This window comes from Saccopteryx bilineata, chromosome 5 (genome assembly GCF_036850765.1).
Source record: "Saccopteryx bilineata isolate mSacBil1 chromosome 5, mSacBil1_pri_phased_curated, whole genome shotgun sequence".
NCBI classification, from domain to species: domain Eukaryota; kingdom Metazoa; phylum Chordata; class Mammalia; order Chiroptera; family Emballonuridae; genus Saccopteryx; species Saccopteryx bilineata.
In genome coordinates this window covers 134,429,734-134,457,714 of record NC_089494.1, presented here as the reverse complement: position 1 = coordinate 134,457,714, position 27,981 = coordinate 134,429,734, and the positions used below count along the sequence as shown (strand labels likewise).

At 42.4% G+C, this 27,981-nt stretch overlaps 1 protein-coding gene across 6 annotated transcripts in view; it reads right to left on the bottom strand.

Moving 5' to 3' along the window:
* SVIL (supervillin) overlaps nucleotides 1-27,613 on the bottom strand; it is a 304,969-nt gene extending 277,356 nt beyond the window's left edge. For 4 of the 6 annotated variants that reach the window (XM_066280539.1, XM_066280541.1, XM_066280542.1 and 1 more), the window contains exon 1: nucleotides 27,243-27,613. The gene's annotated coding sequence lies outside the window, so the exon portion shown is untranslated. Of the gene's footprint in view, nucleotides 1-26,246; nucleotides 26,426-27,242 lie in introns of those variants that run through there. The other 2 variants (XM_066280544.1, XM_066280545.1) reach the window with 1 other exon arrangement.
* Nucleotides 27,614-27,981: the final 368 nt, after the last annotated feature.

The window sequence follows — 27,981 nt, the reverse complement described above, 5'->3', positions numbered from 1 at the left end:
CTTCAGAAAAATACAAAAAAAAAAAAAATAATAATAATAAAGTACAATAAGTCTCTGAATTCTTTTTAATAACGTTGTTATGTTGTTGCTAACCAATGATGAATAAAGTACTTCTTACCATTTTGAGACTTTTGGTGCTGCATGGTTTTGCTGATGGTTTTGTACTCTGGTTGATACGTGGTGAGGTTAAGCTTCAAGCAGGCATTGAGACTTCCATCGTTAAACGTGATCATAGGTTGGTCTTAACATTCTTTAGATATGAGAAAGACTGCTCACATGCATACATAGAGACAGACATCGTCAGTACAGCAATACTCACACGCTGCAGTGTGTGGTATGTGACGGGAAGCGTGTTCCGAGTTTTGACAATCAGCTGGTCCGCAGGTTGAAGTTTTTTCATTTCTCCCCACTTGTGTTTGCTCGCCAACTCTGCTTGCTGTCATGCAAGTCTTTCCAAATCTTCATTCAGTGACTTGAATTTATTCACCCACATGTCTGAGGCCTTCAGGTCAGCAGCTTGTAGCTCAAAATCTCTGACGGAGACACCGGGGATGTAACTCAGGTCGGCGCTGTCCACCGCACAATCGTGTGGATGGGTGATGAACTTAAAAAGACGAGTGCACTCATGAAATTCTCCAAAGCACACTTTGAATGACTGCAGGAGATTAGATGTGAAGCCCTCTAGCTGCTGCTGTAAGTCAAGATGTTGAGCAGGGTCACTTGCTGTGCATGTATCTTTAAACTCTCCCAGTTTTTCAAAGTGTAGTAAATGACCTGTTTCAATGTCGGTGATGAAGAGTTCCAGCTTGTTTTCAAATGCAAACACTGCTTGTTGAAGGGATAAGACTGTATTTCCAACGCCTTGCATTTTCACATTGAGCTGGTTCAGATGTTCAGTCATGTCCACAAGATAGTAGAACTTCAGTAGCCACTCAGTGTTAGCTAAGTCAGGATGCTCGACATTTTTCATTTCAAGAAAATTCCAGATTTCATTCAAACAAGCTGCGAAATGGCTGAGCACCTGCCCTCTTGACAACCAATGCACACTGCTGTGCAGAAGCAGACCAGGATAATTATTCCCAACTTCATCCAGCAGTGTTTTAAACTGGCAATCATTTAAAGCTCAGTCAACAATAAAGTTGACCACCCGAATGACCAGTGACATTACCTCACCAAGCTGCTCACCACACATCTGAGAACAAAGCGCCTCCTGATGTAGGATGCAGTGAAAACTTAGGATGGGTCTCTTTTCACGTTCACGAAGAAGTGCTATGAATCCTTTGTTTTTCCCCACCATGCATGGAGCACCATCAGTACACACCGAAATAAGTTTATCCATTGGTAGATTTTTTTCTTTAGCGAACTCAGTGAAAGACTTGAATAAATCCTCCCCTCTTGTTGTCTCTTTCATAGGTAAAATAGCAAGACTTTCCTCACGTAGTGTGTCACTGACAGCATACCTTGCAATCACACTGAACTGGGATAAATGGCTTATGTCTGTTGACTCATCCAAAGCGAGAGAAAAGAATGGTGCTGCATTTATGTCCTTCATTTGTGTTGCCTAATTTGATTTGCCATCATGATGGTACAATCATGAACAGTTCTTGCCGACAGAAGCACGTCTTTTAATCATTTGATTATCTTGTCTTTATCTGAAAAGTCGTCAAAAAGTTCATTGGCAACATCAAGCATCAAGCATGAATGTTTGTTTTGGCAAATGCCTCATCTGTGAATGGCTTTCCGTTTCTCACAATTGCTAAATCACCAGCAAAGCTAGCCGAATTCCAGTTACCTTGTTGGGTCCAAACACGGAGTTGCTGCTGACTATCTTGCACTCCGCAGAGTAGTCTTGACATGCTTTATTCCTGCTGTCTCCCACTGGATATTTCGATGCAAATGTAGTATGGTGTGTGTCGAAGTGCCACTTTATATTTGACCGTTTCATTGATGCAATTTTATCATTGCATATTAGACACACTGCAGAATCTGCTCTCTCTAGAAAGGCTAATTCCTTTGTCCATTCCAGCTGAAAAGTACAATATTCCTCATCTTTTTTATTTTAGCCATCTTCTTCGTCAAAAGGGTTTCTGCAATTAGCTAGCTGATTACTTGATTAAAAGGAGGGAAGTTTACTTCCTGACCTCACAACGACCCGTGTACGTTATGCATTATCCAATAAAAATTTGGTGTTGTCCCAGAGGACAACTGTGATTGGCTCCAGCCACCCGAAACCATGAACATGAGCAGTAGGAAATAAATGGATTATAATACATGAAAATGTTTTATATTTTTAACGTTATTATTTTTTTTTATTAAAGATTTGTCTGTGAGCCAGATACAGCCATCAAAAGAGCCACATCTGGCTCGCGAGCCATAGGTTCCCGACTCCTGCCCTAAAGGGAATAGCTGCTTCTTGTACACACCATTCCTGCATTTCTTAACATTCTCTTTTCCAATTTAGTAGCAAATCCCATTAACCCATAGTAGTTAATCCCCTGCTGTTAATGAATACCTCTTTAAACTCTCCCTGTTCAAATTTCTGTGTGATTTTTGTCTTCTGCATAGACCCTGACACACCCATTGACTACCAAATACAGGACATGAGAAAAGGCTCACACCCAGATACAAGTTGGACAAAAGAGTTTCAGGCTGTGATTATTCACAGAGATTGGGGTCTGAAAACATTCCTGGCTAACTTAGCTAAGGGGCAGCTTTCACCTAAAGGTGTGAAAGTGACAGCAGCTCTTCCAGGGACAAGGGAGATGGCCTCTGCAGACAGAATTTTCACCCAGCTGTCTAGTTCACACTGCTCCAGGGGTCACTGCTGAGTAGTAACCCATAGGAAGAGAAGAGAGCTGTAGATGACCTATAGACCTTACCTTGGCTCTGTCCCAACCTTACAACCCACAAACTGTCTCTGGGGTCAGAACTCGGCCCTGACACTTGTCCTCGTGGCCTAGCACAGTAGGAGGCTGTCCAATTCTTGAGGCACACTCATCATCAGACCCTTCTGAGACCACAGGCTTCCTTTCTCTATACTCCTAGACTTCCTGGGTACCATGAAACTGGACAAGTAGCAGATTGCTGAGTAAGAGAAGTGGGAACCCGCCCAGCTGTTGTCACGAGGTCCCTCGATTTAGACGCAATCAGCCCATGGCCTGCCCTAACACAAGAACCAATGGCTACACAAGGCTACATGAGATGTATGTCATGTGCAACTGAGGGACTGAATGTGAAATTTTAATTAATTTTAATTGGTTTTATTTGTTTTTAAAAACTCAAGCAATGTAAAATATTTTTTCCTTTTAAACACACATGTATTGCTTTGGGGGACTACACTTCACTTTAAATGCTACATTTGCTTAAGATGGCAATGATATATCACAGCCTGTGCCTCATACAGACTCATCGCTGGTTTACCTGGTGTCAACAAGACGATTCAGTTTACATATTCTTTTTCTGCACACTGATGTGACACTATTATGTGTTCATTTGAATATTTTATGCAGACGATACAAATGATAGTGATAATTACATAAATCATAATTGATAGTTAAATCAAAATGCTTGCTTTAATAAAGTATTTCATTATTTTTCTACTTTAGAAAAGTAGTAAAAATTTTAAATTTAAAATAAAGCCTCAGTACTGATATAAAATCAAGTGAAGATACAAAAGCTAGTACTATGATCAGACCAGGAAAAGGAAGAAGGGACTGGACGAAAAAAAGTCATGATGAATGGTAATTATAATTAGCTGTGGCTGAGCAAAATGAAAATGCTGTTATTGCATCAAAAGAAATAAAAAATAAGCAATTTCAGCAGACATACTGAATCTGATGCCTAATCGCCTTTCAATAGTCAAAATGGAATCCCTTCAATTAGTCACCTGAAGTCAGAATTAAATGCCAAAAAATTTTTTTAAAATACTTTTTAATAAAATCTGAACTTGTAACTTTGGCCAACTATACAATATCTTGGATTCTTGAACAACAACAAAAAACCCACAATTTTTAGATAGGGAGACAATAATAGAAATATTTCTTTAGTTATGGAAATTTGGTTAGAAAATTATGAGGAAAAATAAAGATATTGTACAAGCAGTGAAAGATTTTTAATTAACCAACCAAACAATTGCTCACAGAATATAAGATCTTTCTGGTAATATGAGGAAAATAAATTCTAAATCTGAAAACCACAAGCAGCTTTCTTTAGCTTTAGGTGAGTTGTGTACAATAAGAGGTTTTTCCCAATTAATATTTTGAGTACATTTTAGTCTCAAAAGGCTGCCAAATTTATGAAGAGATATTGTCAATTTTTAGCCTAAAAAAACACATGGCATAGGTATCTTCAAATCTGTTATATCTGTCAAAGAAGAATTTCAGCTTGTTGTAGTAATATAAGGTTATAGTAATTAAATATATAGAAATATAAAATATGGTAGATATATAAAAGTAATACAAAGGATATTGAAAATAATTATTAAAATTAAGTAAAGTTATGCCAATTGGATAGGAATTAATATAGTGGCTTAGTGCCATAACTCTGTAATGTGATCAACAGACTCTGACTTTCAAGCAGAGCCCAGTTAGTATGTGTGTGAAGTTATACATAGATAAGAAGTAACTTGGTGTTATTTACATTAACTTTGTAAATTAATAAAAATAAGAACATCTTAAAAAGTGGTTTAATGTAAACATTTCCTTAGATTGACATAAAGGGGGTTCCCTACGAGGAATTCCCAAAAAGGTGGTTTGAGGTGATAATCCTGTAGATTTTTTTTTAATTTAAATAAATTTTTATTAATGTTAATGGGGTGACATTAATAAATCAGCATACATATATTCAAAGAAAACATATCTAGGTTATCTTGTCATTCAATTATGTTGCATACCCCTCGCCCAGAGTCAGATTGTCCTCCGCCACCCTCTATCTAGTTTTCTTTGTGCCCCTCCCCCTCCCCCTAACCCTCTCCCTCCTTCCCTCCCGCGTCCTCCCTCCCCCCACCCCTGGTAACCACCACACTCTTGTCCATGTCTCTTAGTCTCGTTTTTATGTTCCACCAATGTATGGAATCATGTAGTTCTTGTTTTTTTCTGATTTACTTATTTCACTCCATATAATATTATCAAGATCCCACCATTTTGTTGTAAATGATCCCAAGTCATCATTTCTTATGGCCGAGTAGTATTCCATAGTGTATATGTGCCACATCTTCTTTATCTAGTCTTCTATTGAAGGGCTTTTTGGTTGTTTCCATGTCTTGGCCACTGTGAACAGTGCTGCAATGAACATGGGGCTACATGTGTCTTTACGTATCAATGTTTCTGAGGTTTTGGGGTATATACCCGGTAGAAGGATTTCTGGGTCATAAGGTAGTTCTATTGTATTTTCAGTTTTTTGAGGAACCACCATACTTTCCTCCATAATGGTTGTACTATTTTACAGTCCCACCAACAGTGGATGACAGTTCCCTTTTCTCCGCAGCCTCTCCAACATTTGCTATTACCCGTCTTGTTGATAATAGCTAATCTAACAGGGGTGAGGTGGTATCTCATTGTAGTTTTGATTTGCATTTCTCTAATAACTAATGAAGATGAGCATCTTTTCATATATCTGTTGGCCATTTGTATTTCTTCCTGGGAGAAGTGTCTGTTCGTGTTCTCTTCCCATTTTTTTATTGGATTGTTTGTTTGTTTGTTGTTGAGTTTTATGAGTTCTTTGTAAATTTTGGATATTAGGCCCTTATCTGAGCTGTTGTTTGAAAATATCAGTTCCCATTTAGTTGGCTGTCTGTTTATTTTGATATCAGTTTCTCTTGCTGAGCAAAAACTTTTTATTCTGATGTAGTCCCATTCATTTATCTTTGCCTTCACTTCTCTTGCCATTGGAGTCAAGTTCATAAAATGTTCTTTAAAACCCAGGTCCATGAGTTTAGTACCTATGTCTTCTTCTATGTACTTTATTGTTTCAGGTCTTATATTTAGGTCTTTGATCCATTTTGAATTAATTTTAGTACACGGGGACAAGCTGTAGTCGAGTTTCATTCTTTTGCATGTGGCTTTCCAGTTTTCCCAACACCATTTGTTGAAGAGGCTTTCTTTTTTCTATTGTGTGTTGTTAGCCCCTTTATCAAAAATTATTTGACCATATATATGTGGTTTTATTTCTGGGCTTTCTATTCTGTTCCATTGTACTGAGTGTCTATTTTTCTGCCAATACCATGCTGTTTTGATTGTTGTGGCCCTATAATATAGTTTGAAGTCAGGTATTGTAATGCCCCCAGCTTCATTCTTTTTCCTTAGGATTGTTTTGGCTATTCGGGGTTTTTTATAGTTCCATATAAATCTGATGATTTTTTGTTCCAGTTCTTTAAAAAATGTCATAGGAATTTTGATGGGAATTGCATTAAATTTATAAATTGCTTTGGGTAATATGGCCATTTTAATTATATTTATTCTTCCTATCCAAGAACAAGGAATATTTTTCCATCTCATTGTGTCTTTTTCTATTTCTCTTAACAATGCTTTGTAGTTTTCGTTATATAGGTCCTTTACATTCTTTGTTATGTTTATTCCTAGGTATTGTATTTTTTTTGTTGCAATCGTGAAGGGGATTATTTTTTTGAGTTCGTTTTCTAATACTTCATTGTTGGCATATAGAAAGGCTATGGACTCTTGTATGTTAATTTTGTATCCTGCGACCTTACTGTATTGGTTTATTGTTTCTAGTAATCTTTTTGTGGAGTACTTCGGGTTTTTGATTTATAGGATCATATCATCTGCAAAAAGTGATACCTTTATTTCTTCTTTTCCGATATGGACGGCTTTTATTTCTTTGTCTTGTCTGATTGCTCTGGCCAGAACTTCTAGCACCACGTTAAATAAGAGTGGAGAGAGTGGACAACCCTGTCTTGTTCCTGATTTAAGGTGGAAAGTCCTCAGTTTTATGCCATTTAATGTGATGTTAGCTGATGGTTTATCATATATGGCCTGCCTTTATCATGTTGAGATATTTTCCTTCTATACCCATTTTGTTGAGAGTCTTAAACATAAAATTGTGTTGGTATTTTATCGAAAGACTTTTCTGCATCTACTGATAAGATCATGTGGTTTTTGGTTTTTGTTCTGTTGATATGGTGTATTACGTTAATCGTTTTACGTATGTTGAACCATCCTTGAGATTCTGGGATGAATCCCACTTGATCATGATGTATTATTTATTTAATATGTTGTTGTATTTGATTTGCCAGTATTTTGTTTAGTATTTTAGCATCTGTATTCATTAGAGATATTGGTCTGTAGTTTTCTTTCTTTGTGCCATCCTTGCCAGGTTTTGGTATGAGGGTTATGTTGGCCTCATAAAATGTGTTTGGAAGTATTGCTTCTTCTTCAATTTTTTGGAAGACTTTGAGTAGAATAGGAACCAAGTCTTCTTTGAATGTTTGATAGAATTCACTAGTATAACCGTCTGGGCCTGGACTTTTATTTTTGGGGAGGTTTTTAATAGTTTTTTCTATTTCCTCCCTGCTAATTGGTCTGTTTAGGCTTTCTGCTTCTTCATGACTCAGTCTAGGAAGGTTTTATTGTTCTAGGAATTTATCTATTTCTTCTAGATTGTTGAATTTGGTGGCATATAGTTTTTCATAGAATTCTACAATGATTCTTTATATATCTATGATGTCTGTGGTGATTTCTCCTCTTTCATTTTGATAATCCTGTAGATTGACACCTGTTAGAAGGCGTTGGCCAGAAAGGGTACTAAAGTTGAGGGGCCCCCGTGCTGCAGTAGTCTCCCGGACTCCAATGTTGATGTGGACTGTCTCCACATCACTCTGAACTCTGACCAAACCCAGCCGAGAGGAGCATGCCGATGGGGCCCCCTTAAGCTGTACCCAGGCACGCCAAAAGGATTTGTGAGTAATAAATTGCCTGTGTGATTATTGCAACTAATTTGTGTATCGGTCGTGTCTTTCCTCCAGTGGCATTTAACAGTGGCATCCTCATAGCCGCCTCAAGAGTAGTCTCGAAGAGGCTGCCAGCCCTGCTGATAAACAGGGTGTCCCACTGCACCGGGAAGTCGAATCAGGGACGCCTGATCGACGTAGAGCTTGGGCTCTACTGGGACACAGCTCAATATGAAAACAGAAACCTCCATCTTGACAATGTTCCAACCATGTCAAATCAAAAATCCAGACCTGCTAGGCTTTTAAAACAAAAAAACCCTCGTATTTCTGTTAGTGCTTTAGTTTACTGAATGATATTAATTTGTAGTTGTTTTCCAAAGTATAGTCTATATAAACTGTCATCAGTATTGTTAAAATTGTTCAGTATATACATACAAGTGCTATGAATTACCAGTTTATAGAATTGCTGAAATTAAAAACAATAAATTCATTGATCGCATATTTTTTGCCATTGATCTTTGGTTGAGTAATGAAAAAGTTTTTACAAAGATTCACTATAGAGTTAACTTCAATTCACAATTTTTTTAAACAAAAAGAATGTTTTCCAAATATCAATAAAGACAAAAAAAATAGCAGTGTGATTTATGTCTCTCATGGATATCACACTGCACATAAGCAAGCTAAATTTGAAGCTCTAAAAAAAAGAAATTGTAGGAAAATGGCCGGGAATCAGATCGTTGTCCTGAGAAAAGTCTTTGGTGTGGACTTTGGAAGCCAAGTCCTGCGGGGCAGAATGCTGATCTGGCACGCACTACCATTGTTTATAGGAAGCAGCTGGTCCCTACAGCCATTTTCGTACATGCCTGGGGGGCATCAGCTGGTCATCTTTCTCTGTACCTGAATCCATTGTAGACTAATTTGACCTAGGCTCTGCTAATTTGCTTGATGAGCAAAGAGATGAATAAATACGATGATGCTGCAGAGATCTAGGCTCTCAGTCCTCTCAACATATCCATATTTTCTGTATGTTGTGTCTTGTGTGTTTTTTCTTAAATCCTGCAGATCCTTCCTTTCATGCACACCCATTGCTGAGCTGGTCTCAGCAAGAAATGCCTATTTATGACCTAGCTAGACAAATATGAGAATTTATATCAAAATTTGTACTTTTCATATGGCAAGTAAAATATAATGGTTTTATATGTTTTCTAACTTAAATCAATATGCAAAAGATTTAATTGGAATCAAAAGCATTAAATAAACTACCTTTAAAATCTACAAAAAAAATTGAGGAATACTTTACTGAGATTGATCAATTTAATTTTGATTTTTACAATGCCCTTTTGAATTTGATGTTAATAATTCTGAGTTGTCATAAATTAGTGAATTTATATACCTTAAGCAGACATATCTTTAAAAATAATATACTTTTGTTTCAAAAAGTCAAATCAATTCTTCTTAAAAAGATGAATGTTTTGTCAATTTCAAAGCAAATATTAATAAAAATTATTTTTGACACCTGATTCATTTCATTGAAAATGTATGTTTTGAATCTGGTTCACAAATATACTTTCTCAAATACAGGCATGCTTCAGAGATACTGTGGGTTTGGTTCCCACTCATCACAATCAAGGGCCATCACAATGCCAGGGATCATAATCTTTTTGCTGGTGGAAAGTCTTGCCTTTGATTTGTAAAGAAAATACAACATATGTAAAGTGCAATAAAGTGAAGTCCAATAAAATGAGGTATGCTTGTATAAATTTTGTGAAATCTAAATACAGACCAAGTATGTCAAATGAAAATGTATCTGAATTTAGAACTGCTATAACTCTATAATATATACCAAATTTCAAGACAGTACAATAAGAAGAAAGAAAAATGTTCCATTAATATTTTCATATTGGTTACATGTTAAAATGATAACATTTCAGGCAGACTGGATAGAAAATATAGTATTAAAATTAATTTTGCCTCTTTTTAATTTTTCAATTTGACTAGAAAATTTAAATTACACATGTGGTTCACACTATATTTCCATTGAACAGTTAGCGAGCCTGGCTACTCAAAGTAATCTTTTTCCCCAGAAGTATCAATATCACCTCAAAATTTCTTAGAAATGTAGAATCTTAGGCTCCAGCTACAATCTACTGAACAGAATCTGAATTGAACTAGAAATCCCACATTTGTCCAAGATGAAGTAATAGAAAACAGATTTATCCATTTGTCTGAGACATTAAAACAATAAAGGAAATTAAAAGCAACCAGACAAAATATATGAAACAATGCTTTTCAGGAGACAAGACATCCAGGAAGCAAATGAGACTATGATTGTTCCAGCTATTGCCTTAATGAGTTACTAGCCAAGACCAGGGGAAAGAGCACCCTCTATAAGTCCAGCAGCCTTTCCAGTTGCCAATACAGAGCTGAAAGGCTGGGGAGAACAAGGCAGCTACTGTCTGGAGGACAGAGGACAGAGCTGCACAAAGAGAGAACTCTAGTTATCTACAGAGAGTCACTTGTGAGTATTTTAGCTGAGTACTTAACCAATGCACGTGTGTGAGCAAACTACTTATGGCTGGGGAGAAAAATACCAGAAATGATTAGAGGTAACACTGACTGGTTCTCAGGACTAATAATAGTACTTCTCCTTTCAGATAGACTGAAACACCTCATAATTCAGGGGCATTAGGTACTCAGAAGATCTTGACTCTATAGGGGAAAAACAGCCCCAGACTGAGCACTGCTCCAATCCCACCTAACAAACCTTAAAAGTAGAGTACAAAATAAACAACTGGTTCCAACTAGTACACCTGTCTCAAACAAAGCTCAAGAATATTTGTAGTAATACAGATATATCCAGAACCTAAGAAAATAACTCACAATGTCTGGTATTCAGTCAAAAATTATGAGGCATGCAAAGTAGCAGGAAAGTACAACCTATAATGAAGAGAAATGTCAATTAACTGCAACAGATCCAGAACTAAGACAGATGTTAGCACCAGTAAATAAGGAAAGACATTCAAGATTTTAAGAAGTTGTGTGAATATATAAAAATACAAATTAAATTTCTAGAGATAAAAACCTTCAATGTGTGATGAAAAATACACAGGATAGGTTAATGGCAGAGTAGACATCACAGAAGAAAAGAGTAGAGAACTTAAGACAAAGCAATAGAAATATCCAAGTAGCTTAATATACATGTACTGAAATACTGAAATTAGGGGCAGGGGAGAAAATACTATTTGAAGAAACAATGGTTGAAAATTTTCCAAACATAATAAAAATGTAAATCCAAAGAAACAAGGAGTTCAACTAACCCTAAGCACAAGAAACACAAAAATTTACCAAGATACATATAGTCAAATTGCTTAAAACCAGTAATAAAAAAATCTTAGAAGCAGAATTAGAGGACACGTCAGAGAAACAGAGATAAGACAACAGATTTAATGTCAAAAACAATGCAAGTTAAAAGACAATGAAGCAACATCTTTTAAAGAACTGAAAGGAAAAAACTGTCATTCTAGGCTCCTATACCTATCAAAATATCTTTCAGAAATAAAGGCAAATAATGACTTTAAAAGTAGAAAGAATACATCATCAGCAGTCCTGCAAACTAAGAAATATTAAAGGAAGTCCTTTTAAGTAGAGGAAAATTATATCAAGTAGAAATATGGATATACACAAAGGAATGAAGAGACTGAAATTGGCAATTATCTAAGTAAAAGAGAAGTGACTTCTAAAACAATGATAACAATTTAGGTGGAGTTGGTAATATAGGTAAAAGTAAAATGTATGACAATACAAAAGTCAAATGAAAGTAAACTATTATAAGCTTCTTATACTATATATAAAGTAGTATAACATCGCCTAAGGGTAGACTGTGATTAGTTAAAAATGTATACTTCAAACCCTAAAGCAACCACTAAAATAACTAAACAAAGATATATAACTAATAACCCATCAAAGGAGAAAGAATGGAAACATTAAAAAAAAACTCAAGTAATACAAAAGAAGGCAGAAAACAGGAAGATAAAACACAAGATAAATAGAAAGCATAGAGCTAGATGACAGAATTCAAACTAACTATATCAATAATTATATTAATTATATTGGTCAAAGCAAGAGCCAACTACAATATATAGTAGGTTATATATAGGCAAGAAAGGCACTTTATTATAGGCATAAATAGGTTAAAAGTAAAATTATGGAAAAAATATACCATATTAACAACTATTCAAAGAAAGCTAAAGTGCCTTTATTACTATCACATGAAGAACATTTTAGAGCATAGAATATCATCCAGTATGAAGGTCATTTCATAATGTTAAAGTGTCTAATTCATCAAGAGAACATAACAATCCTAAACATCTATTCATTTTAACAACCATCTTTCCAAATACCAGAAGAAAAAATGGATAGAACTGCAAGGAGAAAGACAAATTCACAAGAATACTCACAAATTTCAACACTGCCTTCTCAATATATTAAACACAACAAGTAGACCAAGTAGAGAAAAAAACCCAGCAAATATATAAAAATCTGAACAAGATCCCTAGGTGATCTGTATGCACATTAAAGTTTGAGAAGCACTGTTCTACCATACTCAAAATGGGTAAACAGTTCGTAGTCAGGTCAATTTCTGGCAAATTTTTCTTTTCCCTTCTTACTGTTATTATTCTAATTAGTGCTCTTTCATCTGGCTTCCAGACTAACTAGGAATTTGAGGAGAAGGTATTTTCAGGAAAGCTACTTATAAAAAAATAAATCAATAGAATTTAGAGATGGTGGTGTTGAAAAATTCTGCACTTATTCATCTTACAGACCTGGAAATGATCAGCCTCCTCACTCAGACTTAGCCTCCTTGAGATGAAGGTATTCATCTGTGGGCCTACACTAAGAGCTATCGTATGTGTAGACCATGTCTAATACACAGCCTAATACAAAATGCATGCTCAGTCAGCACTAGTTCCTTTCCTACCAGCACTGACCGGTGTGATATCTGGTTAAATAATTCCAGTAAGTATGGAGAAGATCAATATCCTTAACAACAAAGCATGCTGGTGTTTCCATTTTGATCACTGAAAATCCTGAGACACCATTCAATTCAGACAGTTCTTTTCTTTCTAACCCTCAGTGAAGAGCTTTACTTTACACATGGTTGTAATTTACATTCTTCTAACAGCTGTTGTCTTACATGTCCTAATAGATGAACAGAGAAAACAGGAAGTTGGACAGCTTCACAACAAAGTTTTAAATTGTGGTATATCATAAATAACCATAACTAAGGCTTTTAAAAATTCTATTGGAAAACTCTATCACTTGTTACTGACTCAATCAAATCAAGAGTGGAAAAAACAGGGCTAGGAGTTAGAAGACACGACTTGTGGGCCAGACCCTGCTACCTGCTTCCTTTATGATCTGGCACAGAAAATTTTTCTTTGGAGCCTTGTGAGCCCTAATTCCCTCATCTATTATGAAAGGTAAGACAAGGCCTGTTCATCTTCTAGAGTGCCCAAAGAATTAAAATCAGATGCATGTGGAACCAGAAAACACACTTAACTGTAAGATATTTTTTTATATGATTTTCGTTCCTCCTATTAATATAGAAAATCAAGAGGTACCTGGGGAGGGAGAACTATTCAAAATCACAGCAGTATGTTTCTTTTCTCCTTTTAGATTCAGGCACTCAATATTGTGTCATCAACTGGGAGGTTTTAAAATTCAAGAATTGCCCAAGTTACTACTAAAAAGGTTTCTCTGAGTATTAAAGAAGTGTGGTAACAAGAAGTAGTTTGAGTAACTCAGCCAGTACTACATCAAAAAGCCCTATAAGTTAAGAAATTCTGGCTTAACATTAGCTCAAACTTTCCCTAAAAACCCTGCTAGAAAGTTAAGAAAACAATGCTAACAGTACACCCCAACAAAGCTGTTTCTCAAAAAAAAGAAAAAGAAAAAAGAAAAAAAAAAGGAAGGTGGAAAAGAAAGAAGGGAGGGAGGAGGGAGGAGAAGAAAACAGTGGTAATGGCCTTTGGAGGACATATACATTATATAGACAACAAAACTGTGATTTCACTGTAAGTGGACACAGCTGTGGGATAATCAATGTTATTAGCAGAAAGAAGCCAAATATTAAATTCTATTCTCCAAACCTAATGTGGACATAAGAGCACTAAAACTCCCAAGCCCAGTGTGGTAGTTTTGTTCTTAGAATTGTATTACATTACCAGCGAGCTGTGCTTCTGAAATCCCCTATTACACAGGTAACCTTCACTGTCCTGTCACTACCATTCATTCATCGGCTTAGTGCTCTGGGGAGTGAACATGACTTCAGAGCTGGAAAATCTAGATTTGAATCTCAATCCTGTTGCCCATTAGATAAATGATTTTGCCAAGTCACTTAAGCTCCATAGCCTCAAAGCTGCTCATCTATGAAATGGGAATAACATGACCTCCTCACATGGTGGTTGTGATGAAATGACCTCAGAAATGTGAAAGGGCCTAGCAGAGTGCCCTGCACATAAATGTGCTCAAAAACATGTATACACTTGAATAAATGATGATTACTCATGATGAGTCATTTTCATTGTACTTTAACTGAAACCTCCAGTATTCATTGTTAAGAAAGTATTACTCTTAAAAAAGAAGATCTATTTGTCCTACCAGACTGTTAATGATGCGCCAAGTGATGATAATGACAGTAACAATTACAGTGAAAGCAACTTAAAGAGAAAAATTCTCTCATGCTATAAAATCTTTCACCTTTTCAACTGTCTCCACTCTCCTATCTATCCAAAAACTAAAATTCTTCCATCTGCAGGCACCCTCATGTTTGGTGATGATAGCTAATGCATTCAGTAAGCCTAAGTATAACAGGAGGCAACACTTGCACAGCTCATTAATTCTCCCCAGTCATCCCTAGAATCAAAAACAATGGGAAAACTATTTGGGAAATATTAGATGAAACAGATAAGCCATTCTTGGGTAACTATTGACAATCCACGTGAATGTGGCAACCCAGAAGATAAAGAGCTTGGAGAAGAGCACGGTTTAGGTGATGATTAGGCAAACATAGCCCTTAACTTTTTAAAGCCGACCTCTAGCTGAAGGGAATGCTGGCAAAGAAAATGTATACCAGAAACCATGGTTCCCTGGTTATGGGGCAAACAAACATGAGTGGGTTTTTAAATGCCAGTGGTCCCACAATCAGAAGAAGGATATTACTATTTGAACCTAGAACCAATATCTGTGCTCAAAATGAAAGTGAGAAGTTTCCTCTAAGGTTTTTTTTTGTTGTTGTTTATTTAAGAGGCCTAGACATTAGAGATGGAACTAATTTGTTCATGGAAAAAAAAAATGAAGTGCTTTCACTGCCTGCTGTATCCAACTTGTGTTTTCTTCCAACACTATGAGAACCAAGTTCAGGAAACAAACCACAAGACAAAAGCTGGGTTTTTTTGTTGTTGTTGTTTTTAAGTGATGAGAAAGTCTTTTCTTTTTTAAACACACAGATGTTGGGTTTACATAAGTAATCAACCAAAACATTTTTTCCACCCTATAATTTTCTTGTCAAGTATGTAATGTTTTTCTTTTTCCTAGAAACTCAATGTCAGAAATATATTAAAATGATTTTTTTCAACAGATAATTATAATTGGATAATTCTAAGGTCAGAATGAAATATATATATACATATATATCTTATTCAAATATCTTAATATTAAATTCATTTTTAGAAATGAGATGGAAATGGTCTGACTCTGCTTGAAGAGAGTTTGCTCTAAATTTGAGCTCACAGTTGATCAATTTTTCCAGGAATGCAGGTACTTAGCCTTAAACTTAAGAGAGTTTGGATTTAAAAGCCAATGGACTAGGAAAAAAAATACAGCATTTAAAAAAAAGCATGTTTACTTCCAACTGCTCAGTCCTGGAATTTCCTCATGTGGCACAGTTAGAGACAGAGGTCTGTCTGTCCACTTGCACTGCTATGAAGTATGCATAGGAGTGAGGACACACAGACACAGCCCTGAAGCAGTCATGCTCCTCAACGTTTCCTCCCCCTCCCCCACCCTGCCGCCAGTGACTCATCCGGAAGAAGGCCACCCCTGTCTTTGCTGCTTCCCTCGGGAAGAAGGCAGGGTCCTGCCTCCCTTTTGAGCCTCTCCTTAAAACTGCAACAGGGTTTATCAGAAATGCGGACCTGCGATTCTGCTGGGCAGGCAGAGAACAGGAGGTGAGAGGAGGTGGCCTGAACCTTGTGAGATGTGAAAAGCCCACTAGAGCGGATCCAGAGTGCCCTGACACGCTGCGGTCCAACAAAGTACTCTTCCCTTCAGCAGGCCTGAAGCAGAGCCATTGTCCTCACCCAAACGCATGTGCAAAAAGCCAGGCAGAAACCAGAGGCTGCTTGCCACAGTGCATAGCCCCAAGAAAATAGGCAGAGAGCTGTGGGCACAGTCCCGCGGTTGACAATGAGCCTGGTAGTCAGCTTCTGCAGAGCTTGGCAGAGGGAAAAGAAAGCCACTTTAGAAACACAGTTGGCCAAACACTGAACAGAAAGGACCCTCTGAAAAAATGCATAATTACAGACTTACAGTCATGGTCTAGACTAGATCCCCTTGATGCATCTGACCCTTGAGCAACAGGTTGGAATTGCAGGGGTCCCCTTGCAGGTGAATTTTTTTCAGTAAATACACAGCTGGCCCTCCACATCCCCCACGTTTCCATATCCTCGGATTCAATAGACTGCAGCTGTGTAAAGCCAGTTGCCACGGCCACCATCACAGCAGCCTGGCCCATGCAGGTTCGCATTGGATTCGGACAGACGGTAATGACACAATGTAGCCAAGAACTGGTGGGCCATCATCTTTAATCCTAGCTTGCACCCCGCGGGCAAGTAAAACACACACTGGGCTCCAAAACCCACTCATTCATTGCTCACAAAGCTACTGACTTATCCAAGTTTCCTAGAATCAAAAGTTTCTAGCTCACCAGACTTATTCACCTCTGTTCCCCATCTCCTTCCTTCTCTTTGCACAAACTCTGCACAAACTGGCTTCTCACTCAGCACTCCACCATCTTGGCTGCTTCTCCTGGTCTCCTCCACATGGTTTTTCTCTGCTCTCCTCTCTAATGCTAATCCCAGGAACCCAGAGAGCAAGCTCCCAGTCTGCCCCACTTTATAGTGCAGAAATCAAAACCTTTAATCCAATATACAAAATAGGGAAGTCTCTAATACAAAGTCACTTATCTCAGGCATGATGGGATTGCACCACCCCACATCAAAAAGAGTGGGAAAGGCTTAATCCTAAAACCAAGTCCCAGGCTACAAAAATCCTGCTAGCCCACAGCCCGCCTCCAACACACATTAGTATCACCTGGGAGACGGGCCTCCACGCGGGCAGTGCCATCCTTAACAAAGTGAGCATAATATATTTTATCTGCCCAAGAAGCTGGAAAACAGTATTTTTGATCTGCGGCTGGGAGTCCAAGGATGTAGAAGGCTGACAGTGTACGCACTGCCCTATGACATTTTATATAAGGAACTTGAGCATTTGTGGATTTTGCTATCCAAAAAGGGGGTCCTGGAATCAATTGCCCAGGAATACTGAGGGATGACCGGGAGTCGACAGTTAATACTCAGATTTTGGACTGTGCAGAGGTCCAGCCACCCAAGCCTGCACTGTTCAAGGGTGAACCATCCATCCTTCATATGACAGTGGGCTGAGTCCAGATCCCCACAGAGCCTCCTCTGCCGACAGCGGCTCTCCAGCTCCCCTCCTCCTTCACAGCACACAGGGATGGAGATGGGTGGAGCAGGAAAGTACACCTAGAAAGATACCGATGTCTCCTCTTATTTACAACTTCTGAGTTCAGACCCAAGATCTACTGATTTATTACCTTATCTCACTTGAGGTACTTAACTTATGAAGGCTTCCAAGTAAACGATCCTGCTAATTAAAAGAGGCGCATGCCAAACCCTCAGCACAGGGCCCTGCATGGGTTACAGTCAACCCGTGACGCGCTCTCAGTGCCCCACCATCACATCCCCTGCATCTCTGCCACTCCTAGCAAGTGCTTCCCTCACAACACCATGACATCTTCCCATGCTCTTGTGCTGACAAGTGTCCCCCCAGGTTGTCAGCTCTGTGAGACAGGATTCAACTATATTTTCAGTACTAAGCATGCACACCCACACAAATGCGCACACACACCACATGGCTAACAAATGTTTGTTGAACAAGCAAGTGATGAATAAACTGTCTGTGTGACTACCGTCTTCTCTTGTTTTTATATGATTCCAATGTTAAAAACCTTCTGTTGTTATAGATGGACAATGGAACTTGAGGACCACATTGAGATCCTGCTGAAACACCGATTAAAGAATATTGCTGAGACAAAGATCCCTTGGTCTGGGTTATTTGTGGTCTCCACCAACATGAGCACCAATCCCAATTCTGTATACAGACCACCTTATCTACTAGGGCAATACAGCTGGGCTCCCTTCTAATTGGCAAATTCAAGAACCCAACTTTATTTTGGACAAGTAAGCACCTTTTCATTTTTTCAAAACTTTTAAAAAAAAGAAGAAAAGTAAATTAGAAAAAAAGCAATTTCCACGCAGCCATTAAATACCAGGTGGGATGGCCCAGGAGCTCATGGCAAACATGCCAGCTGCAGCCTCACGAGCCCAGATGTTATCCCGGCAGCTGTAGCTCAAGGTAGGCTGAGAACATCCTCTCCCACTGCTACCGATAGCCAACCTGCTCCACTCCTGACCCTGAGGATGCCCCTCCATGTTCAAAGCTTTGGAGAGAAAAATAAAGATTCCTAAATCAAAGCTCTCTTCAGACCTACCCTCCAGTGTACTTTCACAGACCCAGGATCCCTGCTAGGAAACCCCCAGTGAGCCTTTGAAAGAAAGGTCCCAACACAGCCATACAACTAGTTGCTCCTAACTTAAATGCTAGCCAGTGTGGCCACAAAGCACAAACTGCCTTCCAAGACCTTACAGACATATATATGTATTTAAAAAGAAGCAAACAGCCCTGGCCGGTTGGCTCAGCGGTAGAGCGTCGGCCTAGCGTGTGGAGGACCTGGGTTCGATTCCCGGCCAGGGCACACAGGAGAAGCGCCCATTTGCTTCTCCACCCCTCCGCCGCACTTTCCTCTCTGTCTCTCTCTTCCCCTCCCGCAGCCAAGGCTCCACTGGAGCAAAGATGGCCCGGGCGCTGGGGATGGCTCTGTGACCTCTGCCTCAGGCGCTAGAGTGGCTCTGGTCGCAACATGGCGACACCCAGGATGGGCAGAGCATCTCCCCCTGGTGGGCAGAGCTTCGCCCCATGGTGGGCGTGCCGGGTGGATCCTGGTCGGGTGCATGCGGGAGTCTGTCTGACTGTCTCTCCCTGTTTCCAGCTTCAGAAAAATGAAAAAAAATAAAATAAAATAAAAAATAAAAATAAAAAGAAGCAAACATTAATACATTAATGCTACTCTGTGCATGTATGACCTCCATTTGCAAGGGAAAAGTTATCCAAAGACAAGCTCACGTTTCAGTTCCTTCCCAGGTACCACCCTGCGAAAGCAAAACCAAAACAAACTTCAGACCCTTTTGTCCAAAGTTCAGGCCTTTGAAATGACCTGATCTGACCAGTTTCAAAACTGGTGCTTCCAAGTTTCAATTCCAAATAACTGTTTTTTAAAAAGCAAAGTTCCCTCTAAATAAAAACTGATAAGAGTATGAACCTATTATACCTGATGCAGGGGGCAGCCAATCAGGATAGGCTGGGGACCACAGCCTGCAAATTGCTGAAAACAGGTAAGGGCAAAAGGACCTACTTAAGAAGCACAGTCAAAAAGTAGAGGAAGGATTATAGATCTGAAAGTTTCTAAGAGAGTAAATCTTACAAGTTCTCACCACAGGAAAAAAAATTGGGGTCCTGGTCAGTTAGCTCAGTCAGTTAAGAGTGCCGTCCCAATGCTGGTTGGATCCCTGGTCAGGGCACACAAGTGAAGCCACCAATGAATGCATGACCGGGTGGAATAACACATGGATACTTCCCTTCCCCCTCCCTCTTCCTCCCTTCCTCCCTCTGTCTCTGGGAAAAATAAATAAATTAATTTAATTAAATTAAGCCCTGTTTGGATAGGTCAGTTGATTGGAGCATCGACCCAGAGCACAGAGGTTGCTGGTTGGATTCCCCAGTCGGGGCAGGTGCAGGAACACCTCGATGTTCCTGTCTCTCTCCCTGCCTCTCCCCCCATGCACGAGAAAATATGTGACTATATGTGATGATAGATGTTAACTAGACTTATTATGGTGATGATTTCCCAACATATACAAAAATCAGATCATTATGCCCCACACCTAAAACTAATATAATGTTGCATGTCAATTATACCTCAATTTTAAAAATTAAAAGGGTTACAAAAGGAGGGAGGAAAGGAAGAGAAAGAAATAGTAGGGTTGCCCTGGACAGAAACAGACATAAGACACTCCTGGCAACCCAGGGACAGTGCAGACACAAAGGGGCACCTGATCAGCGAGAGGAAAAGCTAACAGAAGTCAACAGAAAGAAACGAGGGGGAAACCTACCCGTGGTCTGGAGAGTGGGGGAAGCAATTAAACACCAATGACAGATGGAGATAAGGGCACCAGAGGCAAAGTGTCCCTGAGACACCTGAAACCCAGGGCTGCTGGGAGGTGACTGGGCCCAGCAGCCACAGCCCAGGAGCAGGAAGGGCAGCACGTCAGGGAAAACAAAGGGTCTCAGAACAAGGAGGGTGCTGCCAACATTGGGGGACAGGAGGCAGGGCTGATAGGGTGAGTACGAGGAACAGAACAGCAGCTGAACCTGCATGCTAGAGGAACCCTGGGCACAGGAGGGCCCTCAGCCTGCACACCCAAAACTAACCACCTTCCTCCTCCAACCAGCAAATGGCTGTTTCTCTAACCTCTAAGCAGCACGATGCTGACGGGACAACATGGTCACCCTTACCAAGAAGTACTGACTCAGGTTTCAAGAGTGAGTGCCCTTGTGGAAGAGACAAGGCTGGTTAACTTTGACCACTCATCTATAGCTGGTATCCATCGAAGATTGTGTAGCACTCCAAACCATTATCAGGAACAAACACTCTGATGAAATAAATGTGAAGTCACTTTCTGAGAGGAGCGGCACTGGGTGATGGGTCCAACAACCATCGCTGGGCCTCTGCGTGTATCTGTGTGTACGTGTGTGACAGGAAGGAGGTACCCATGTGTTAAGAGAGCTGGCAGGTACACTTGGGAGCCCAGTCCTAAAAACATAGCATGATCAATGAACAAGTACAATGTGCAGAGAAGTATAATAAGGCCCAGAGAGTCATTCAGGGAAAAGAGCCCAGGGAGAGGACCACTGTCCCAGTGTGCACCGTGAAGCCTCAGCAAGGAGGGGACTCAGCCTCTCCAGCTCTGTGTAGGTTGATCCTTCCAAGCCTCGGGGCAGAAGGTGACAGTGCGTAGTACGGTCAGGAAGGAGACTTTCATTCTCATCACAGCCCAGGCAAGGGGCCCAGCTGCTGAGCCCTAGTTTCTTCTCCTGCAAAACAGAGCCCCCAGGCCATCATCCCCAAGAGCCTACCAAAGCTCTTGAGTCTCAAGTGAAAATGGCAGTAAAACCAACTGAAAGCTGACACATGTGAACATCTAATGTTGGTACAAAACGAATGAAGTCAAGGAGACATGAATGTATAAATGGAGCCCAGAAGGGATTAAGATTTTCAAAACTCTGGGTCATATTCAGTAACTGTGAGTAGTGGGGGATATGAAGCCCCTAAGAATTAGCTGTGATTCAGAGTCAGAGGTTTTCCTGCATGTCCAAGTATGAAATATGGGAGGCTGCAGGAGAGATGGGGGTCTCCACGCAAACACAAGGCTTCCTCATTTCAGTGTGGGTCCTCAGATCTGGTACACCGTGTATGACTTCTGTCATCTGGTACCCAGACTCTCCTTGGTTATTACTGGCACATCAACTTGTTATGCAGGCTTTATCTGAGCTGACATGATTACACCACCATCATTATTATCCTGCTCCCCCCAAAAAAGGTGCCTAAAGAGGTAATTTCACAAAAACATGCTGCGCTACGATAGCCCTCATAGGGTAACGGTTCATTCATGCCTCTGTGTGTAAGCTGTTGAATCCCTCTGGGGCAGGGGTCGGGAACCTATGTCTCATGAGTCAGATGTGGCTCTTTTGATGGCTGCATCTGGCTCACAGACAAATCTTTAATAAAAAAAATTATATAATATAAAACATTCTCAAAAAAAAAAAAACATTCTCATGTATTACAATCCATTCATTTCCTACCACTCATGTTCATGGTTGCGGGTGGCTGGAGCCAATCACAGCTGCCCTCCGGGACAACACCAAATTTTTATTGAATAATGCATAAAGTACATGGGTCGCTGTATGGCTCTCACAGAATTACATTTTAAAATATGTGGCGTTCATGGCTCTCAGCCAAAAAGGTTCCCAACCCCTGCTCTGGAGGGTGGGCCCAAGGCCTCACTTACCTTGGCACTGTGAACAATCAGCAGAAGAGTTGCTGATTAAACCAAGAGCCAAATCACCTTGCATAGGTGAAAACTGCTCGAGTTTTCTGGTAGATAAGATAGGGGTGTGGGCAGAGTGCCTTGTAACCTTCAGCTCTTTCAAATACAAAGTAACCAATACTTTTGAAAATAAAAATGGAACGCCTAGACACACATTGCAACTTTTCTCTATATTTTATAAAATAGAAAAATGTATATATCTAAACCCGATTCATATGGCAATTAAAAAAATGCTTAATCTAAATATTAGACCCATTCCGTTGTTAGTCAATGAAATTCAAAAGCAACCTAAGTGTTAAGTGTGAGAAAATGATACACTCTGGTTATCCTTTAAAAATGTATTCAAATAAAAATGTTAATGCTGACATTTATTTTTATAATGTATCTGGAATAACACTGTCATAACAGAAACAAACAAGACTACTTACAATGGCTATAGTTCAACAGAGGTGTTTGGATCTTTACCTTCCTTGGTTACTGCACAGCAAATGTAAGCACAGTTGCCCCAAGAGCTGGCTTGTTCTCTCCCATATGTGAAGAAGTTGTGGAACAGCTGGGGAATGCAAGACGCTTTTGAACCAGCTGCCTGTTCATCTTCCTACAATGGGAGCAAGGGCCCAGCGCAGGTCTGGTGCACGCCCAGCAGCTGCTCGCTATAAGTAGCTACAAATGGACTGAGATGCACAAAAGCCAGGACCTGGCTCCTAACCCTTTGCATGCTAGCATCTGGTTATACTTGCAGCTTCATTTTCCAGGGCGGGAGAGAGCTGCATTTCATATCCACATGTCAAACCTATCTAAGGCTTTAACACAGCACTCCCTCCGTCTGCTCTAGGGACATGCACTTCTTGGTGACAACTTTCATGCTTAGGTGGTGTTTAAGGAGCCCACGACTGTTTGAAAGATAAAAGCAAAAAGAAAATCAAGAACTATAAAACAGCAGTGGAGGAGGTCTTTCCAAAACATGACCATTTCTCCACCTATATTTGCTAAATGGGAAAGTTGCCAAGTTTTGCAATACATGAGACAGCTATACTGGCAGTTCACTGGCTGTTTAGCTTCACTGAACATCTATATTTTTGGGTGACCTTCCAAAAGTTAGTTTAGCAATTTTCAGATTACTCAGACTTTACCATATTTGACCAACTGTATTGGAAATGTTATCTCAAACTCTGTTCCCTTCATTATCAGTTTGGTGGTTGACCTTAAACCAGGCAAAGGGTCCCTCTTGCCAAGACTCTGCCTGCACAATTTTCACAGAAGTAGATAATTTTCTTTAATGTTACCAACGGTTAGTGAACAAGCAAAGAGAATACTTGCTCTCTCTACTCCAGTTTGTTTGGTTTGGGGTGTGTTTTTAAAACTCCTGTCATCTCGGTCATTAGAACACTGGCTTCAAATTTAAAGGAAGGAGAAACAAGTGCATGGCTGGCCACTGTGGTAAAACTCAAGAGGAAAGCCCTAAGGTTCCAGAGCATCTTGTCAATTCCTTGGGCAACTAGACAATGTCTCCCATCAGTGCCACCCTCCCACACACCACACACACCACTAGCTGACAAGAAAGAACCACTAACTGCACTACAGTGCACTGTTAGATTAACAGCCAGTGTCAACCGTCTCACCCTTTTGGCTGTTCTTAAACCCCATGGTTGCTTGTTACCACGTGCTGAGCAGTGACAAGGTGCTATGTCATCTCTGTTTTAGAAAAGCAAAGTGAAGTTCAGAGAGGCTGAGCAACTGCCCAAATATGACAGCGATAAATGGTGCAGGTGGCATTTGTGCCTGGTCCTTTGGACAGACCTCAGAGGCTGACCTTTAATCACCATGCCTTGCAGTCATAACTGATGACACTGCATTAGGACATTCTGAGTCACAGACTGTCATCCCAGACATGCAAAGAACATGTTTGCCTAAGGCGATCCAATCTAAATTATATGCAGGACACTACCAACATCCCATAGCATAAACTTGAGGTAAATAATGGAGAAAGGGATGTGAATAACACCATGTTCTTAGAAGCCTAAAAGGACTTTTGGAGTTTTAAGTCATTAGATAGTAAGGTTGGCTGTATTGCCAAGGCAGATTTTACTTAACTTTAAACATATACTTAGAAGATGGCAAAGTCATGTACCTATAACCAGGGTAGGGACCACAGTTCACTGCTCTAGGGGATGCAACAGGGCTCACTGCTTGTAGAGTTCCCAACCCCAGGCCCACCTGCTTCAGGGGACACCATATAAAGCAAAAGACAGCTACTTCTGGCGCTCTTTGGAGTTGTCAGATAATTCTAAGGGTTTTAGTAGTCTTCATATACCCTACACATTTAACAAAGTTGGGTTAGTTGAGGTGCTGGCCCTAACAAAAGCCAGGAATATGTGGAAAGTCAATGGAACCCTAATGCCTCACATGATCAAACCAAACCTAGGGCAACAGCATGCACCGATTCTTCAATCAACAATACACACACACACACACACACACACACACATCCCTGGCAAAGACTGGAACGAGCAAACAGTACCGTTGGAGGGGGAGGGACTCTGGGTCCTGTAAACATCTTTAAGCCCCAGTTTCCTCATCTGTAACAGAACTTCTTTGAGAAGGCTGAGGTTTAAAAAGGAAAGGTGAAGATCCTTCCAAAGTGTGTTTGTAAGATCGTCTACTACAGTAAGCTCTTCGGAAAAACCAGTTTCTGCACTTTCCCTACTACAGGAGAAGGGAGTGTGGCAGCAGATAAGAAAACCAGTGAATTCTATCCATTGATTACAGGGGGATAAGGTTTCACATCTGAGCAGAGGGCCCAGGTTTCCCGGGGCAGCACCTCCTTCTCTCCTGGGGTACTCGGGGTCCAGCTCCAGGACGTCCGGCGTGTGGTGGCGAGGCCGCTCCGCCCTTTCAGTGCGTGTGCCGGGGTTTGTACCGTTACCCCAAACTCGTAGAAAACAAAATATTTTCTTAATTTTCCCTCCTGTCCTCTCCCTTTCTGGGGAACTTCCAACGCCAATAACCTGTCAGACTTCAGTGGAGCTGTAACGCCTGCGCCAGAAGCGCTTAACCCCGCACCTGACCCAGATTGCGGCCTGGCCTGGAGCCCTGCGCCGCTAACTCACAGTAATGCAATTACCGCCTTCTGGAGCTCGGTTCAGGGTGCCGGCTGCCCGCGCCCCCAGGGGCTGCGCCGCCCCGCCTCGGGGCCCGCACGCCTCCACGCTCAGCGGGGAGGAACGCGGGCAGCGCTCTGGCGGGACGCAGGACGCAAGGACTTGGGAACCACCCGCCCGGCCCCCGCAGAGCTGTGACCCTGGGACGCGAAGGCGCGGGCCGGGGGCTCCGGCAGCTCTCACAACTCGCCCGGAAAAGAAGTAGACGGTGTCGCAGTTCTGAGCACACCATGCCCCACTGGGGCAGCGCCTTTTCCCGGCCCTCCTCCCGGCGTAACGGGCCGCGGAACTAAGTTCCCGAAACTCGGGAGAGGGAGATCCCAACCCGGCTGGCACCTAGGGGCGGCGCGCGCCAGGGCGCGCCGGGGACGGAAGTGGGTGGGAGGAGTGGCCGCGCAGTGCCTTTGTTACCAGGCTCGGGGACCCTACGGGCCACTCGGAGCACTCCTGGCCGCGCCCGGGAACTCCAACGCCCCTTCCCTGCCGGCCGGAGTAAAACTGACCTCACCTCCGGCCCTAGAGAAAAGCACATAGCCAGCCTAAGTCCTCTGCTGCGTCCCCTGCCCCTTGGTCACCGCGCGGAGGGACGTTCCTCACCTTCCCGAGCCTTCCCCAGACCTCTGGGGGACAGAATCGCCGCTTCCCGCCGACAGCGGCCCGCCAGCCCCGACTTCTCCACAGTGCCACCGCCACTGCCCGCCTGCTCTCTCGGAGCAAGGATCCGTCCCGAGCTCGGGGTGATTCACTGCGCTCCTCACCTGGAGGTTCGCACAAGTCCCTTCCCTCAGCTGGCCCGCGCGGCGGCCGGGCGCTGGCGCCCTCTGCTGGGCCACCAGGCGGCAGCACCCTGGGGACAGCCAGAAGCAGGGCAGAGGGTCGGGAACATGGAGCCCAACCCAGTGCAAGGAACCTCGCGCCTCCCACCCCAGTCACCCTTTTCCCCAACAGGGGTCAGTGTGCTGGGAACCCTTTGAGTGCCGTGCCCAGGCCAGGCCAGACCCCGGGCTAGAGGACCGGGGCGTTCCCCGCGCCCCGGGGCACCCACTTGCGCCCTGAGTCGCCCCACTCGATCCTGCCGGCAGGAGGTGTCCCAAGGAAACCGCGATGGCTTGCGTACTCTCGCCCTGTTTTTAAAACGCTAAAAAGGCTGTGGTATTGTGTGCAAACGAAGTGTGTGTCCTGTACCACAGTAGCCGTCGCCTGCCCGAAGGAGAGGAGGGCGGTGGCCTGTCACACTTCCCTTCACCCGGGTCCTACAAGTCTAGAAAGAGGCTTGTAGCGAAGTCCAGGTGCAGTCGCAGCACCGGGGGCTCTCGGGTCCCAGTGGAGCAGAAGGTCTGGTTTGGGACTGGGGGCCGGGCCGGCGTGTCGCTCCCCGGCCGGGAGGAGTGGCTGTCCAAGTGACTCGCTCTTTCACCAGCGTAAACACATTGCGAATAGCTTAGCCTACCGCCCCCAACTCCCACCCCGGACCCGCCCCCAGGTCTCGAGTAAAACTTTGGAGGGGGCCAGGTTGGGGATGGGAGGGTACTCTGCGCATCCCCGCCACGGAGCACGTTCTCACTCGCACCCCACCTTCGCGACCCCACTCACCTACTCCGCTCGCCCCGAAAAGTCTGAGCCGCGCAGGCCTCCCCAGCCCACTTGCCGGGCGGCCCCGCGCACTGAGTTCCCTGCGGTGACGGAGGTGGCAGCTGCGCCGCGGGCGGACGTTTGCGCGGTACCTCGGCGATGGTGGCACAGTAACTGCACTGCCTAGCTCTTGGCGATGGCCAGGAGTAACTGCCTGGCCCCCGTCACTGCTGCTGAGGAGTAGAGCAAGTTGCGAGGCTGGTCTGGCGGAGCTGGAGCCGGGGTCTCCTCTACAGGCTGAGGGCGCAGGAGTCCCCACGCGGCGGGCGGCGCCGGGTATTAATTGTATGGCCTCCGGTGTCGGCCGCCCGGCGCTCTGAGTGGCTCGGACTGCGCGCCAGGCTCGCGGGGCCGGCGCCACCCAGCCCTAGGCTCACGCCCTCGCGCACGCGCCGGGCAGCTCTGGCTCCCGGGCTCTCTGCTGTCATCCGCTGCAGCGCTCCGCTGTCTGGAGGCCGGAGGGCGCCGCTCACCTTGGAGACCCTGAGAGAGCACGTTGAGTTTTCAGCCTGTTCATTCTAGGGATAGAACCCAGCAAGCTGCTCGAACTTTGCAGTTCTTCGCCCTCTGGGCCAGTTGTCAAGGAGACCACCCTTGTTGTCCACTCACAACCGTGAAAGAGTCAAGTCACCCTCCCAACCGCTGGTCCTGACAGGGGACCATCCCCTACCTCAGTGATTCTGAAACATTACACTTTATT